Source organism: Xenopus laevis, chromosome 1S, assembly GCF_017654675.1.
Source record: "Xenopus laevis strain J_2021 chromosome 1S, Xenopus_laevis_v10.1, whole genome shotgun sequence".
Taxonomy (NCBI): Eukaryota; Metazoa; Chordata; class Amphibia; order Anura; family Pipidae; genus Xenopus; species Xenopus laevis.
Window position 1 is genome coordinate 179,432,213 of NC_054372.1, and position 13,485 is coordinate 179,445,697.

The following is a 13,485-nucleotide window of genomic DNA, read 5'->3' on the forward strand; positions in this document are numbered from 1 at the left end:
TTAAATATCAAAATAGGTATATTTTGAATGGAGTTTACCCCGTAACCACAAACCTGGCCTCTTGCTTGCAGCACACATTAAACATTAACTGTGAATGTCTATGTGAAAACTGAAAACAAATCGAACTTTTAAATCCGTCACATTTCCAAAAACACCAGGCAAAAACACAAAGGAACCGTTGCCCAATACAGCGCCTGCTAGAAAATATAACTAGATAAAAGAAAATAAAGTGCCTTTTTTGTTTGTTTCCAAGACATTTTGTAACAGAAACTGTGTTAAACAGAGAGAAAGCTCCTTTCACTTGGCCAACCAACTGTTTTTTTATGAGCGTGCATGTCAGGATAATGTCCTGTGGTGGTGCAAGTGAAGAATTCAGTACACTATTCCGCTCAGGGGAATGCTTATGGGATCCCAGTTTGCTAGTAGTAGAAAAGGTCATGAGACGGTTTGCACTACAATTACAAATATTTTACTCATCATCAGAGGTGTAGCTGCTGCTGGTTTCGGAGTTTTCTTTCTCAACCACTTCTTGGAAGAGATCGAAAGCAAGTGCATTTCTCAGGAATACCCGGAAGCTATTCTTTTGCAGCTGAAAAAGAAAGCCACGTACTTTTTACACAAGGTTAAACACTAGCAGCTTACACTTATTTATACAGTTATGAGATCTATTTCCTGGAAACCTGTTATCCAACAAGAACTCCTGTAAGCAATTTTACGATTGACATTGATGATTTTTCGATTTTATATTAGCAATTTTCACACTGCTAATATTATGACAGTGAACTTAAAGGAGAACTAAACCCTAAAAATGATTGTGGCTAAAAAATAAATCCATATTTTATATACTGAACTTATTGCACCAGCCTAAAGTTTCCGTGTGTCAATAGCAGCAATGATCCAGGACTTCAAACTTGTCACAGGGGGTCGCCATCTTGGAAAGTGTCTGTGACACTCACATGCTCAGTGGGCTCTGAGCAGCTGTTGAGAAGATAAGCTTAGGGGTCGTCACTAATTTTCCAGCAGAAAATGAGGTCTGTAATATAAGCTGATGCTACAGGGCTGATTATTAAATTCTGATGCTAATTGCACTGGTTTCTGTGCTGCCATGTAGTAATTATCTGTATTAATTACTAATTAGCCTTATATTGTGACATTTCTATTCTATGTGTACTGTATATTGTGAGTGGGACCCTAAGCTCAGTAAGTGACAGCAGCACAGAGCATGTGCAGTGAATCAGCATAAAAGAAGATGGGGGGCTACTGGGGCATCTTTGGAGACACAGATCTTTACTGCTAAAGGGCTGTGATTGCCTTGGGCTGGTACAGAACATAATGTACAACATTTCTAGCTTCTTCTTTAGTTAGGCTTTAGTTCTCCTTTAAGCAACCTGCTACTGTTTGGTCTGGCCACATTAGTCTTTTGGCACTTACCTTCTGAACTCTATTGCTCCTGTTACATTGAGACATAGAGCTGAGCAAGGAAGCAACAAGAGATGCTTCCTGATTCATAAGTATAAGGTTTTGCTCTTTTGACCATTCCTCGTCAAGCCAAACAGGAGGGAGCGCTCAGGTTACACATTCATATGCACATACACATATTAGTAGGATATTCCCACAGAAGGAGTCAAGGTGCATTATGAAATAACTGATGCCATTTGACTAATACACAGTAATGGCAGGAGCAAGGGATGCAGGTGGTATGTCCCTTTTAAACATAACACGTGTTCAGGCAGTGGCCCCACAGCTGTACAACTTCAATGTCAGAGCTGTTAAAGGAAAACTATACCCCCAAAATGAATACTTAAGCAACAGATAGTTTATATCAAATTGAATGACATATTAAAGAATCTTAACAAACTGGAATATATATTTACATAAATATTGCCCTTTTACATCTCTTGCCTTGAACCACCATTTCGTGACTCTATCTGTGCTGCCTCAGAGATCACCTGACCAGAAATACTACAACACTAACTGTAACAGGAAGAAGTGAGGAAGCAAAAAGCAGAACTCTGTCTGTTAATTGGCTCATGTGACCTTACATGTGGTTTGTATGTGTACACAGTGAATCTTACGATCTCAGGGGGCGGCCGTTATTTTTTAAAATGGCAATTTTCTATTTATGATTACCCAATGGCACATACTACTAAAAAAGTATATTATTATGCTAATGGTTCATTTACATGAAGCAGGGTTTTACACATGAGCTGTTTTACTCAGTATCTTTTAATAGAGACCTACATTGTTTGGGGGGTATAGTTTTCCTTTAAGGGACACTATGAATTGTATATTACCAGAATGAGGGCTTGACATGTATATCCTTAAACCAGAGGAACAGAAATGGGAGATTAAGGCACACTCAGCATTGCAGAAACCTTAGATTGGTTTTTTACAGATGTCCCATCAATGTTTTACAGATTAGTTCAATCTGACAACATAGTTTTGCAATATTTAGGACAAGGTTCATTATTGCTGCTCCAGCAACTTTTCCTTAACTGCATTTGCAGTTTCCTGATTATTATTTTCTAAAAAAAGGCCATTCATTACCTGGTCACTGATGGCTTGGAATCCCCTCATTTCATCTTCTGTTAGCGGAGCACAGGTCTCATCATTTTCACTATCCTCTTGCCAACCCATTTCTCTCAACAGCCGTAAGGAAAAACGGAAAGCTCAAAGTTTTACAGGGAATCTCCTGCCCAGAGCCGCCAAGATTATGTAACAGGAAATAACAAAACTCACAAAAATATATAAAATATAGTCCTCACCCACCTTGGTAAGGCACCAGAAATTAAACTGAAGGGGGACATGCCATGCCTAAATGTATTTATTACAGGAACTGCTGAGACATTCCCTTATTGTCTTAAATGATAACTTGTTTTAGCATCATACACCCTAGCAAGGGTGCCTGCATAAAAGTCTTTACCCCCCCCCCCAATCTAACAGTGGACAGTGAGAAAGAGTAAATTTTTCAGAATATTAATGTTTTAAACTCCCAAACACGAAAGTCCTTAGTCCTTTTATGCCCACACCAATAAGTAGCAGCGTGTGTTGATGTAAACTTGGTTATGACTACATTAACTGGTAGTTTTAAAATCTTTTAAAAATGTGATTGGAGGAAGATTAGAGAAATCAACTCACATACCTGAGCTCTGCTTCAAGTGAGCTAGAAAGGATATCGTCTTGGGTATAAGCAGAAGAGATCTGTCTTGAAATCAGGGTGTTCCTATTATCCTCACAGATTTCAGATTTATAATATCCCTTTCAGAGTCATTTTGGTTGTTCAAGTTGGTTTCCTCCTCCTGAGAGCAAAGAAGAGATATACAAATAGGAGAGATTATATTATGGGAGTGAAGCGCCTGATATTGGGAATATAACATCAGAAGTATTTGGTACCAAACCTCTCTATGCTCTTGTATCTGATTCTTAGGGACATATATATTATATATCTTATACACAGGGCTGCCATCAGGGGGGGACAGGGGGGAGAGTTGTAGGGGGCCCGAGGGCAAGGGGGGCCCGACCACGCCATACTTACTTGACTAGCCGGGCCCCCCATCTTTCTGAGAGCTGCTGACTTCAGGAAGGCATGGACGTTTAAGGGGCCCTGGCCACCAATTTTTCTTTCTCATGTAGGGTCCTAGCCACCAATATTTTTAAATGGGGGGCCCTGGCCACAAATATCTTTTTATTAACATGTGGGAACCCTAGCTGCCAATATTTTTTTTTATGGGGGGCCCTGACCACCAATATCTTTTTATTAACATGTGGGAACCCTAGCTGCCAATATTTTTTTTGTTTTTTTACTGTGTGGTGGGGGGCGGACCTGTGGGGTGGGCGGACCTGTAGGTGGGGCTTGCGGTGGGCGCAGCCCAGGGGGCCCAGGAAATTTTGTTGTATGGGGTCCTGCAATTTCTGATGGCGGCCCTGCTTATACATCTATATTCAGTGATTCAAAAATGTCTACATGTCAGTCTGATTCCACCAATTAATGCACTATAAGCGAAGTTTATCTTAGCAGCCCAGAGAACACAGTGTATGTGTCACGATCCACCAGATTTTGTATTTAAAATCATAAAAGCAACCAAGATTATTAAAAAAAAAATTTTAATACCTCTTTCATGAAGCCACAGACAGCAGTTCTGCATGTATTTGGTATATAATTTTCATGAGGACAGTCTTGATAAAAACTGCTGACAATGTGGTTTTCTTTTGATTTACACTCTTCCTGTTAATGAGAAATTTATGAATCTGTGCCAATGTAGACAGAAAGTATCTTCATTTTTCGCCAGGTTTCTCCTTGAAAAAAAAATGCCCATAAACTTTAATGTATAGTAAAAAATAAATAAATTTAAAATTATATAGTATAGTATAGTAAAAAATAAAAAAAGTTTTAAAATTCACTATTTTCATTCACTATTGTCATTCCTTTATATAGTGGTTTGCTTTATTATGGATAATAAAATAAATGGTGAAAGCCAAACAATATTTTCAGAGCCCATTAGGTGAAAATAAAGTAGCTAAAGGGATTATAGAGCAATAATCCCCACCCCCACTGAAGTCATTTGGCCAGGGAGCCATTGAATTTGATTATTTTCTAGATCAGTGATCCCCAACCAGTAGCTCCCAGGCAACATATTATTCACCAACCCCCTTAGATGTTGCTTCCAGTGGCCTTAAAGCAGGTGCTTATTTTTGTATTCCAGGCTTGGAGGCAAGTTTTAGTTGCTTATTAACCAGTTGTACTGCCAAAGGGAGCCTCCTGTAGGCTGTCAGTCCACACAGAGGCCTTCAAATAGCCAATTACAGCCCTGGGAAACTTTTTAATGCTTGTGTTGCTCCCCAACTCCTCTGACAATTCAAAGTGCCTCACGAATGTAAAAGGTTGGGGACCCCCACTCTAGATGAAGAAATCAGTTGCATCTATTTGTATAATATGATGAATAATATAATTAAGCAAAAGGTCAAAACACAGAGAACACAGAGCTTCTAAAAAACTCTGGGGTAAGTGTATATAGATGCAAACGACAAGTCGGCCAGGCAGATGAGAATATCTTTGGCATTGCCCCATAGCATATTCTAACAGTTGGACACGATCAGGCACTTGTGCTATAATTTTTTTCATACTTTCTTTTTATAAACCTGGTGCTATCCCCACTATACTCTGGATATACAAAATACTTAGAGGCCCATTTAACAAAGGTCGAATTTTGAATTCATGTAAAAAAAATAAATTAATTTGAATATACTCACAATTCGACCGGAAGGTTATGTAATGCCTAATAATCGATCTAATGGTCCCGAACTGAAAATTCAAATTCGTATGAATCAAGTTTATCTCTAGAAGGCTATTAACATCTCCAGATGGCTCAACGGACCTCTGCCATTAACATGAACTCAGCAGGTTTTAGGTGACGAATATTCGAATTAAAACTGTTTGCAGGAGACAGGGAAACCTATCAGGTGCCGATATCGGTCCTTTAGACTGATTCGGCAGTTTATCTGCCCATGTGTGGGGGCTCCTGATGGGTTCTCCCGATCAATATAAGGCCAAAATTCGCCCAGATATCGTTTGGTCAAGTTTGATTTTTTGTACGATCCAGGACCACATCGGCTAGTTGATGCGGTCCTGCGACCCGTCGGAGCCCATTTGTACTATTGCAATCTGATCGTTTGGCCCCAGGGCCGAACGTTTGGATTCATTCAATGTTGCCCAGCCATTAGTGGCATATCGGGTTAAGATCCACTCGTTTGGCGAACTTGCCAAATGAGCGGCTCTTATAGTGTATGGGCACCTTTAGGTTGCTGGGGAGAAAAGGAAGGGGGTGATATCACTCCAACTTGCAGTACAGCAGTAAAGATTGACTGAAGTTTATCAGAGCCACATGACTGGGGGCTCCTGGCAATGGGGCAAATTCACTAAGATTCGTAGTTGCGCCAGGCGTAACTTTGCCGCACTTCGCCAGACTTCGCCAGGCGTAGTTTCACCAGCGCTTCGCAAATTCACTAAAATCCGAAGTTGCGCTCAGGGGTAGCGTAAGGTTGCGAAGTTGCGCTAGCGTTGATTCGCTAAGTAAAGCGAAGTTACGATAGCGAAGGCTAATTTGCATATGGCGCCAAATTCAAATTTCAATGGAGGAATACGTATCAGCACTACAAATGCCTAGAAAACCTTCAAAACATCAAATAAAAATTTTATTTTGCTCTACACATGTGCCCACTGTCTAGGTAAATTGCCATGAGTCAGGAAATGTAGGGGGGAAGGAGGGGAGCACCAAAATTTTTTTCGATCTTTTTCAGCCTACCACCCATAATGTAGAAAACACGCCAGCGTTTTTTTGGGACTTTGTGACTTTTTTTGAAACAATCCCTATCTACTCTATTGCGCTTTGCCTGGTCTGAGGTGGCGAAGGAAGTCTAGCGTAAAAGGTAGCGTTCAGTACACTGCGCGCGTTAGTGAATTTGCGTAGTTACGTCGCTAGCGAAACATCGCCAGGCATAAGGGTGCGAAGTAACACTAGCGAAACTATGCCAGCGTTCGTTAGTGAATTTGCACAGTAACGAAAATGCCAAATGCTAGCGAAGTAACGCTAGCGTTCGGTGCTTCGTGAATTTGCCCCAATATGTCTAGCCCCATGTCAGATTTCAAAATTAAATATAAAAAAATCTGTTTGCTCTTTTGAGAAACGGATTTCAGTGCAGAATTCTGCTGAAGCAGCACTATTAACTAATGCATTTAAAAAAAAAAAAAAACATTTTTTCCCATGACAGTATCCTTTTAATACATATACATTTTCACAATGCTTCTGAAGACTTACAAAATCTTTAGCTTCAAACTTCTTCCAGTCTTGACAATTCTCTTTTCTTGTCAGGTCAAAAAAGTGTCGCTCTCACTGTGCAGCTGGCTATTCATACGCTGGAAGTGGCTACTATAAAAATGGGGCTGGCCTCATGCTGCCACATGGGTTCTGCTCCAGTCCTGCTCTGGGGGCGCCGGAAATTTTTTTTCTCTACTTGTAAGGTTCCCTTTGTTCATACAAATAAAGAGAGGATTGACTACATAATACTATTTGATACAACAGGAAGAAAAGAAGGGATGTTAAGTTAAGATGAAAATAATGGAACGAATGTGTAAAGTAGAACATTACCACCAAGAGGGCGACCAGTGGAAGAGTCAAAGGCTTCTGTGGAATTATGACGTTGTCTGTTTACATTGAAAGCACAGTCGGACCTTCCTAAACTTTCAGAATACTTCTCGGTATACAGAAATGACTGTAGAAGAAAGAACAGACTACAGATGTTCCTATAGTACAAAACATTTCATGATCACATACAGCCAAGTCAAAATATCACATATCAGAGAAAATAATTACTGAAAATTAGTGCTCTCATATGCACAGAGTTTGTTTTCACATTCATTTGATAACCATGCATGAAGTGGAGTTGTCCTGATTAACTGGATATGGTTAATTAAATGTAAACCTTTACAACAAATTCATGTAAAATTGTATTCATTTACATGAATTGTTTTTGCAGATTCTAAGCTATTAAGAAAGTGTAACTTGCTAATATAAATTTTGTAACTCTAGTGCCACCTGCTGGTCATTTATATTGATCATGATACAGTAGGTGGAGAACATATTAACAGGGTTGTTCACCTTCAAATTATCTTTTAGTATGATGTAGAGAGTAATATTCTGAGACAATTAGCAATTGGTTTTCAATGTATTTTATTTGTGGTTTTTGAGTTATTTAGATATTTATGCAGCAGCAGTTTGCAAGTTCAGCAATCTGGTTGCTAGGATCCAAATGACGCTAGCAACCATTAATTGATTTTAATAAGAGACTGGTATATGAATAGGAGAAGCCTGAATAGAAAGAGGGGTACTAAAAAGTAGCAATAACACAGAGCATTTGTTTTTAGATGGGGGTCACTGAACCCCTTTTAAAAACTGGAAAGAGTCAGAAGAAGAATGCAAATCAATAAAAAAACTATAAAAAAAATAAATAATGAAGGCCAATTGAAAAGTTGCTTAGAATTAGCCACTATATAACAAACTAAAAGTTAACTAAAAGGCGAACAACCCCTTTTAAGTGTTGTACTTTTCAGCAACTCTAGTCTCAAAGCAATGAAAGTTGACCACACACACACGAGATATGGACCGACAAGTCCCCTAGATGCAAAGGTGCAAGTCCGTCTATTTCTACATACAGTTTTCTATTTTGGTTTGGCAAAATTGTTTGTTGAGGGGAGCATTATCTGATGATCATAAAATTCAGCTGAACGGAACAAACAATTATTCAGCTGTATCTGCCTGTCTGTGTGGATCACAAACAGGGGTTCCAAATACTTTTTTTCTGTTCAGTTGTTTTCAGATTCTTCCTAAGAAATAAAGACATTTTTAAATTACTTTCCATTATTTGTTTTTTTATAACATCTAAGTTCAACGTACCTGTCTCTGGTGTTTCAGTCCGACAGCTCAGTAATTCAGGTGCAGAGTTTAAACGGTTACAATTTTGCAATATTTAGTTGATACATTTTTCAGCAGCATCTCTGGAGTATTAGCAACTATTGTATCAATTCTAACAGCTGCCTGTAATGAAACCCAGATATTCTGCTCAGCAGGAACAAAGAAAAGAAATGTATTGACTAAATGTATCAATTTAGAACAGTTTACAGGGTCGGCGGCCCTCCCCACCCTCCCAGAGCTGCTTAAAGGAAAACTATACCCCCCAAACAATGTAGGTCTCTATTAAAAGATACTGAGTAAAACAGCTCATGTGTAAAACCCTGCTTCATGTAAATGAACCATTATCATAACAATATACTTTTTTAGTAGCATGTGCCATTGGGTAATCATAAATAGAAAATTGCCATTTTAAAAAATAAGGGCCGCCCCCTGGGATCGTAAGATTCACTGCGCACACATACAAACCACATGTAAGGTCACATGAGCCAATTAACAGACAGAGTTCTACCTTTTGCTTCATCACTTCTTCCTGTTACAGTTAGTGTTGTAGTATTTCTGGTCAGGTGAGGCAACACAGATACAGTCACGAAATGGTGGTTCAAGGCAAGAGATGTAAAAGGGCAATATTTATGTAAATATATATTCCAGTATGATAAGATTCTTTAATATGTCATTCAATTTGATCTGTTGCTTAAGTATTCATTTTGGGGGTATAGTTTTCCTTTAAGAAGGTGAAAAATGCCACTTTACACTTCAATATTAGAAAAACTGTCACATATAGTAAACAGAAAGTAATTGGAAAAAGTCTTTTTTTCTGGTGATGTATCTGAAAACAACTAGTTGTTTAAAGGTGAACAACCCCTTTAAGTCACCCAACCCAGATTGCGGTACAAACAAGAAAGCTCTTTACCTTAGAGGAGGATGGAGGTGTAGGAAAATTAAGCCAAGCTGGAGTGAAGTCAAGCTGCGCCATTTAATGCAAGTCACCAGGGGAACAAGGTTTAACACTTCATTGCAGCGTCCTGCACGAAAGAGAGAAAACAAATTATCAGTGAGAAATGCACCCTCTAAATTGCATGCTGTCTGCAAAATCATAGAAAGCATCGGCTGCAAGCAAAAACTTTTTCCAACAAACTCAACTTATCAATCCAAATAGGCATGCCAACTACTACCAACAGACAGCCCACCTGCTAGCGGACCAGAAAGCAGAGATTTCATGTAGGTTGCAGACAATTTTGCATACAAAGTTTCATAATTCAAATAATCACGGTCATGCCACGATCCTCAGGCATGACCGTGATTTTTATTGTTTTTATTGGTATGAGTATTCTGTGCATGGACAGTCCTCCAGAACAGGGAAGCACACAGCAATTCTTGAGAAAGGAGTTTTTACAGCATTTGGGTGGGTGCACAGACTCTGCAAAGCAGAGGGACTTCAAGTGTCAGAATACATCACTTTACAATGGAACAATGTTCCATCTCACTGCCAACAGGTAGCCTAACAAAGGGTGATAAAAACTGCAGATTCAAGCCTGCCCAACTGACATCTGGATTAAAATTGGCCCGATATTGTTAAACTCAGTTTAACAATGCCATTGGGACAAGGCCCTTAAGGTGGGCATACAATACTGTGTCTTTCAAGGTATGGGGGTTCCATTTATTAAAATCCAATATGTAGGACCATCTATCTATATATATATATATATATATATATATATATATATATATATATATATATATATATATATAAAGTTTGTACAGTGAACGCACTCCTCCCGGTTCAGATTCTGTTGATGGTGGTGCGTTGGTCAAAATTCCATGTTACAATTCAGTAAATGGACCCGCACTCATTCTTAAAGGTGAAATAAATGTGCTTTTATTCACAGGTTCATTTCCAACGTTTCGGTCCTCTCTGGGATCTCTGGATCCTTGAAAAAGGTCCCAGAGAGGACCGAAACGTTGGAAATGAACCTGTGAATAAAAGCACATTTATTTCACCTTTAAGAATGAGTGCGGGTCCATTTACTGAATTATATATATATATATATATATATATATATATATATATATATAGACAATTACAAGAGTCCTCTGCACTCAACCCATTATCAATATATTTAAGACAGAGACATTTTGTGCATACTGCTACTGAAAAATGCCTTACCCTTTAAACAAAACAGACAAACAAACAATCCCTGTTTTGTTTAAAGGGTAAGGCATTTTTCAGTAGCAGTATGAACAAAATATCTCTGTCTTAAATATATTGATAATGGGTTGAGTGCTGAGGACTCTTGTATTTGTCTATATGTATTTTGTGGTCACAGCCTCGCTGCACCCCCGCCTAATGGTTTTAAAAACTAGTGGTGAGCACAACTTTCCCTTGTTGATATATATCTATATATCTATATCTATATCTATATATATATATATATATATATATATATATATATATATATATATCTATATCTATATCTATATATCTATATATCTATCTATATATCTATCTATCTATCTATCTATCTATATATATACACACACACACACTACTTCTGACTATGGCCTCTCATTCACTTCAAACATTCAAATGCTCACTAAATCATGTCACTTTCCCCTTAGCAACATTTGTCAGATTTGACTCTTCGTCACACAAGTGAAAGATCTTGTGGTAAATTTGTAATACCGGCCCCGGCCTTGGCAGGTGTTTTTGCAGCCCCTGGAAACCTCTCTGGCGCTGCCGCCTGAGCGTCTCAGCTCGCCTCATTGGCGGAGCGCCCCTGCAACTGTGTCTGCAACCCAAGCCTAATCCTGAACTTCAGTGCCCAACTCATTGATGCTCTGGCTAAATTCTACCAACAATGCTCCAATTTCTAATGGAAAACCCTCCCAGAATAGTCAGTTTTAGCAGAAAAGGAGACAAATTCATCAATATTTTCTGTGTGAATGAAGTGTTGGACAATGTGCTTCCCAGATACTTGTGGCCAAATAATGTATCTGTTTATGATTTATGAAATTACATTTTGCCTATTGCCAAAATAAATCCTCTGTACAGATCCCAAGTTATTATTTAACAGACTTCAGAAGGATATACTTTCAGAAGCACTGTATATCCCGAGTGAAAAGAAATTATTCTAAATTTTCATTTCTTTCTGTGCCTCTATTGCCTGTAAGATGGTCTGTGGTTCCATTTTAGGGACAGTATTTTAGGGAAGAAGAACAAGGGAGGAATGCAAAGAGCATAACCTGTTGTACCAGATTAAATTTAGACTAATACCACTCCCAGCTGAAATAAAAATATCACAGTACTGCTTTCTAGTCATCAAGGTTTTCCTCACTCCCTTCATTAGTGGTGTCTAATGCCCTGTCTTGCTCTGCTTCTCATCCATGGCTCCTTCTGTATGCCAGAGAAATATAATTCAGTTGTATTGAGCAATCTGAACATAACCAAACCTTATAAAAGTGGTAGCATCAAAGAGCTGGTATGGTACATAACTACATGTATAATAACATACTGTATGATAATATAATCATTTAAAAAAACACTAAAACTGATATTTTAACAGTCTGTTTTTAAAGGAGACATATAGGATAAATGAAAAACCCTAATTTTGTAGGCAATTATGAGTAATATATGGTGTTGCTTTTACATGGTACTAAAAATTAATATTATCTTTAAAAAGAAACCCTTTATTGGAGCTCCCTATAAATGTTCACTGGTCCCTGTCCTTTTTTCAAATGAGGGGTGGGCATGTCCTAATAGTCCCTGCCAGAAGCACAGTAGGAGGGGCCAATCACAGCCCTGCAGTCACACAATCAAAGACATGCTTCCGTTCCCTATTAGGTCCTGCTAGCTGCTGATTGGTTCCTGTCCTACAGTGTAATGAGCCGAGAGCTCCAGAATTGGATGCCGGTAAAATTAGTGTGTAGACAGCCATCTCAAGTTATTTTGCCTAGTCATGTGCTTTCAGAAAGAGCCAGCACTTAAAGATGGAACTGCTTTCTGGCAGGCTGTTGTTTCTCCTACTCAACGTAAATGAATGTGTCACAGTGGGACCTGGATTTTACTACTGAGTGCTGTTCTACCAGGGAGCTGTTATCTTGTGTTAGGGAGTTGCTATCTGGTTACGTTGCCATTTTTATGCAACTAAACTGCACCGAGTGTACCTGTACGGGGCAGAACACAAGACAGATGCAGAAATCTTTTGTGAGCAGGGGGTAAGAGCTGGGCTGTGGGGTTAATCTTGCGCTGGTGCAAGTAGCTGAGATACTGCAGGTGGTGCTGAGGGATTCGGGTCAGTAAAAATCGCTCTCTAGCACGGAAAGCAGCGCAGGGCGAGAGTGGCTACGTGCCAGTGACTGGGAACTCCGATCGGCCTGCTGCCTGCCTGGAAGTGGAGTTTCGGTAAGTTATTTCTTAATAAAGGATTTTCTATGTTAAAGTTTTATTTGTCTTGGTGTTTACTTTTTGATGAATACTAACGAATTCTTTTTTTTTAAAAAAATTGATGCTACTGTTCCTTTAACTCTCATGAATAAAGGAGGAACGAAGAGGATTTAAAATTCAGGGAAAAGTCTAGAACAGTGGTCCCAACCAGTGGCTCACCAGCAACATGATGCTCACCAACCCCTTGGATGTTGCTCCCAGTGGCCTCAAAGCAGAGGCTTATTTTTGAATTCCTGGCTTGGAGGCAAGTTTTGGTTTCATAAAAAACAGCTGTACTGCCAAATAGACTCGTATAGGCTGCCAGTTCTTATAGGGGCTAGCAAATAGCCAATCACAGCCCTTATTTGGCATCTCATGAACTTCTTATATGCTTGTGTTGCTCCCCAAACCTTTTTACATTAGACTGTGACTCACAGGTGTAAAAGTTTGGGGACCCCTGGTCTAGAAAATCCAAGGGCTGCAAGGATTGCTATTTACAGTAGAACGCCCAATTTATGTTATTTGGGAGACCAGAAAAAATGGTTTAAAGAGAAGCAAACCCAAAAGTTAAAAAAAACCCTACCTTACATAGACCCC

At 39.1% G+C, this 13,485-nt stretch overlaps 1 long non-coding RNA gene across 5 annotated transcripts in view; it reads right to left on the reverse strand.

Annotated features, from left to right (window-relative positions):
- Nucleotides 1-13,485, reverse strand: part of LOC108704429 — a 14,316-nt gene continuing 831 nt past the window's right edge. For 2 of the 5 annotated variants that reach the window (XR_005965119.1, XR_005965117.1), the window contains exons 2-8: nucleotides 9,379-9,490; nucleotides 7,146-7,269; nucleotides 6,816-7,023; nucleotides 4,112-4,296; nucleotides 3,143-3,299; nucleotides 2,548-2,692; nucleotides 1-589 (exon numbers count right to left, since the gene is read on the reverse strand). This is a non-coding gene — a long non-coding RNA (uncharacterized LOC108704429). Of the gene's footprint in view, nucleotides 590-2,547; nucleotides 2,693-3,142; nucleotides 3,300-4,111; nucleotides 4,297-6,815; nucleotides 7,270-8,450; nucleotides 8,592-9,378; nucleotides 9,491-13,068; nucleotides 13,483-13,485 lie in introns of those variants that run through there. The other 3 variants (XR_001933587.2, XR_005965118.1, XR_005965120.1) reach the window with 3 other exon arrangements.